Below are 5,000 nucleotides of genomic sequence, written 5' to 3' on the forward strand. Positions count from 1 at the left end.
TTTTCTCCTGAAAGGTTATTATTATTAATTCTGCTTTTCAGCTGATTCCCTCTGTTTGGTGTATTACATGACTTTATTTTTTTTTAAACAACGTTACCAACAAAAGCGAAATGAGAAAGGCCTTTACTAAGCATTACCAAGCCAAAATGTACTTTGCAGATAAACTGCAATTTGCTCATTTATCTGAGACTTAATTACAGTGTGCTGTAGCTTAGAACTGAGACGGTTGGATGACAGAGTGGGTATGAGGCACAGAAGAAAGCCAAACAGGAAATCAGAAGCACTCAGTCTAAAGGGAGACGAGAGGTGGAGGCGCTTGGACGTCTTCAAGATGCTGCCCACTGCTGCGTAGCTCAGGGTATGGGAATGCTCTTCTCCTCTCTGGCTCTCTCCACGCCCGCCTTCCTCCTTTTTACTCCCTCTTTTCTTTCCTTTCATTTCCTCAACATTCCTTTAATTTCCTTTCCTTTCATTTATTTTCCTTTTCCTGCTCCTGTCTTTTTCTTCTCCACTTTTTCTCCTCCAGTAGCAGTCTTGCCTTCCCATCCTTCTTTCTTTTTTCGAGCGGAGCGGAGGGGCCCCCACTTCGGAGCTGAAACCTCTCATTTTCAGTCTGGCCTCCCCCGGGCCTGAGCGGGCCCCCCCAGGCGTGCGGTGGATTCCCTAGACAGCTGTGGAGAGTGTGGTCAGCCAGCCGGGATCTGGAGCACCGCCACAGCCTGCCAGGCTACAGCACCGCCACGCCACGGCACGGCACGCCACGCCATGCCACCAATTTCATGAACTCCCCTTCCTTTCTCTGTATGGGCGTCCGATTCCCTTTTTTCACCATCTCTGTGTTTCTCTCTACTTCGCACTCTCTCTCTCTCTCTCTCTCTCTCTCTCTCTCTCTCTCTCTCGCCCCCTCTCTCTCTCTATCTGTCAATCTTCCTATATGACATACCGTCGTATTCTTTAGCCTCTTTCTAGCTGTGGCTCTGGCTCTCAGTCTCAATCTCTTTCTCTCAGTATGTGTGTTTCTGTGTCATTGTTTCTGTTTTTGTGTATAAGGCACAGAAACACTCCATGGAAGGTGATATCAGGGCTAACTTTTGTTTCAGCGCTGATGGTTAGAATGCATCCCATTGGAACTTGGCACTCCCCATCACTACAAAAGGATCCAAGCAAACAGCCTAATTGGTTTATTTTGAAGTGTTTTGACATTATTGAGAAACAAACAGAAAACTGGGCCCCAGCAAAACTCCCCAGCAAATGCTTTCATGTCGCTTTCCCGAGAGAGGAAAGAAAAGAGAGAAAGAGAGAAGGAGGAAAAGAAAAACAGCCAAGCAGTAGAACTTCTAAATTGTTAACATCTTCTATGAACTGTGGAGAATGGAGAGGACGGAGTTTGTCATTTCTGGGGATAGGAACTCAAATTACAGAGGCTGCCTGCCTGTGAGGCACACAACAGGATATTCTGGGCCCAGCCCGGCCCAGCCAGGAGGAAGGCTGCCTTTAATGGTGGAGCCATGGCCAGGGATCTGTGTGTGTGTGTGTGTGTGTGTGTGTGTGTGTGTGTGTGTGTGTGTGTGTGTGTGTGTGTGTGTGTGTGTGTGTGTGTGTGTGTGTGTGTGTGTGTGTGTGTGTGCACAAAGGCCACAGCAAGAGGCTGGCTGTCTTTTGAAAGAGACTGAGGCGTATTGTCCCGGGCCTGGGCCCAGTGTTTATGTTTGTCTTGCATTTCATTTCCCAAACAGATGCCCCACCGCGCTACAGGATAGCCATTGTTCTGCCACCCAGCAGGAGCGCCCGCCTCAAGCTGCTCTCTTTCTCTCTCTCTCTCTCTCTCTTGTTGTCTGTGTTCTCTCCTCTTTTCTCTTCCTACCCTCGTCTCTTCCTTGTTGCCCTCCTTCTCTCTCCCTCCAGTTCTAGCTACTTCCTGTGTGACATGCTTTAAGTTGTTTCTGTCTTACCTTCTTTCTTTCATTTATGTCCCCTCACACACACACACACTCATTTCACAGCTCTCCCACCCTCCCCCTCTCCCTCCCTCCCTCCCTCTCTCTCTCTCTCTCTCTCCCTCTCCCTCCCTCCCTCTCTCTCTCTCTCCCCCTCCCTCTCTCTCTCTTTCTCCCCCTCTCCACACATTGCCTTGCTGCTGCCAGTGGACTTCTGCGATCCCTGCCTTCTGCTGTTTCCTGTCTGGCTCTCTGTGGCAGTGACGCTTCTCCTGCTCCCTCGCTCTCCTTTTCCTTCCTCCGTTTCTCTTCTACTCTCCTCCGCCTGAAGGGGACGAGGACAGGGACTGGGACGGGGACTGGGACGGGGACGTGGCGAGCGGCATTGAGGAGATGGGGATGGGTAGCTGAGCAGAGCCTGGCACAGAGCACATGTGTAGTATTTATGGCTTACTAACCACGTGGCCCTTCTCTTCTCTCACATGTCTCCCATGGAAGGGCTGGGGGCTGGGGGGAAGTGGACGGGCCAGGCATCTGTGTTGTGTATGTGTGTGTGTGTGTGTGTGTGTGTGTGTGTGTGTGAGTGTGTGAGTGTGTGTGTCTACGTGTGTGTGTGTGTGTGTGTGTGTGTGTGTGTGTGTGTGTGTGTGTGTGCAGGCGCGCGTGCATGTGTGTGTGTGTGTGTGTGTGTGTATCTGTGTGTATGTGTGTGTTTGGGTGTGGGTATGGGGGTTTGGTTTGGGACAGAATGAGAAAAACAGAGTGAAAGACACATGTTTCTTGTTTGGAAGGCTCACATGGAGCTGTTTATCCTTTTTCTGCTTGTTTTGTTCCCCCAGTGCACAGAGGGAATCTAAACATCCTCTTGATCACTATAAAGACCTCACTAGTCTTCACTAGTCCACACACACTCACACACTCACACACTCACACACTCACACACACACTCACACACTCACACACTCACACACACACTCACACACACACACACACACACACTCACACACTCACACACTCACACACACACACACTCACACACTCTCTACACACACACACACACACACTCACACACACACACACTCACACACACACACACTCACACACTCACACACACACACACACACACACACACTCACACACACACTCACACACACACACACTGGTCAGACCTGTAAGCTAGTGGTGCCTGATTGGCTGAAACTGATTGGCTGCTGAGTCGATACATGGGTACCCTGCATCTCATCTGCATGGTGTACAGAAAAGAGCAAGGACGCCGTGTGACATAAGAACAGAACCTGCCTGTGTACATGTGTTCTATGTGACATAAGAACAGAACCTGCCTGTGTACATGTGTTCTATGTGACATAAGAACAGAACCTGCCTGTGTACATGTGTTCTATGTGACATAAGAACAGAACCTGCCTGTGTACATGTGTTCTATGTGACATAAGAACAGAACCTGCCTGTGTACATGTGTTCTATGTGACATAAAAACAGAACCTGCCTGTATACATGTGTTCTATGTGACATAAGAACAGAACCTGCCTGTGTACATGTGTTTCTGTGCATACCTGCCCAGAATCAACCCACGGCCTTTCAATAATGTCTTTCCAAGAGAATATCCCAAGTACTGTTGCTTAATCTCATTAAATCAGTCTAACGTGTTTGGGTATTTGAAGGGGTGTGCATGAATCCTGATATGCCACCATCATAACCATGCTATGACACCTGTCATTAACACGATGGAGTCTTTATGAATGTTCATGACTGTTATTTGACTGAAATTATGTCATTTTCAATGTCAAGTAGACATTGTTTGGGATGTCTTTGTTATTGCAACTTGACATTAGCCAAGAAAACATAACCTGAAACATGCCATTGCAAACCCAAATATCAAACTAGCTTTAGCTTAATGTGTTAATACCACATTAAACTATCAAATGTGGTTAGTCATGAGACTGTTATAATTGTCATAATTTTTTTCTTTGACCTCAACTACAGTGGTACAATTTGGACTACTCATTAAGATATCATTAAGGGTTATCTCTGTCATATGCTTTTCTAACATTGTCATGAATACTTGACCTCATCGTTGACCTCAAATACAGCAGTACCATTTTTAATGACAAAGACATTGACAGGTTATGTTTTCTTGGCTAATGTCAAGTTGTCATAACAAAGACATTTACACGTTATGTTTTCTTGGCTAATGTCAAGTTGTCATAACAACGACATTCCAAGCAATGTGAACTTGACATTATAAATGCCATAATTGACCTAATGACACTTAATGACAATAGTCATAAATATTCATAAAGACTCCTTCATGTTCATGACAGTTGTCATGTCATGGCTATACACTGTCATGTCAGTCTCATGTACACCCCTTGCAATAGAGTGTTACTGTCTGTTGTGATTTATGTACTTAAACACTGCATCTTCAGTCGATACACTGGACCATGTTGTTAGAATTTTCCTGACACGTAGAACATTTTTTATGACACGTAGAACATGTTTCCTGACACGTAGAACATGTTTCCTGACACGTAGAACATGTTTTATGTGGTAGGTTACACTTGATCCATATTGAGCTCTCTGCCTTCTACAGACACCCAGCATCATTCTCCCTGTGTGAAGTCCTTCAGCTCACCTTTGCTCCCTTTGAAGAAGAAACCATGGGGACCAGTAGGAATGCTTCACACACACACACACACACACACACACACACACACACACACACACACACAACCTTCCAACCGCGATTTGCATCCAAACCTGCCAAAGAGAGGAATGGACTTGGAGGAAGAACAGAGAGCATCAGACTTTAGTTTGCATGATGTACTCCTCCAGTTGCCACTGTTTGGGTCTTAAAGAGAGAAGAGAGAGAGAGAGAGAGAGAGAGAGGGACCAAGGATGGGTGAAAGATGGATAGAAGGTGTGAGAGGGGGAGATAAAAGAAGTGAAGGAGGGGGTGTGATAGAAGGAGAGAAGGAAGAGTTGGAGAAGGTGTAAGAGAAGAAAGAGAGAGAAAGGGCAGGTAGAGGGTACCAAGAGGAGGAGGGT

Source organism: Clupea harengus, chromosome 1 (genome assembly GCF_900700415.2).
Source record: "Clupea harengus chromosome 1, Ch_v2.0.2, whole genome shotgun sequence".
NCBI lineage: Eukaryota > Metazoa > Chordata > Actinopteri > Clupeiformes > Clupeidae > Clupea > Clupea harengus.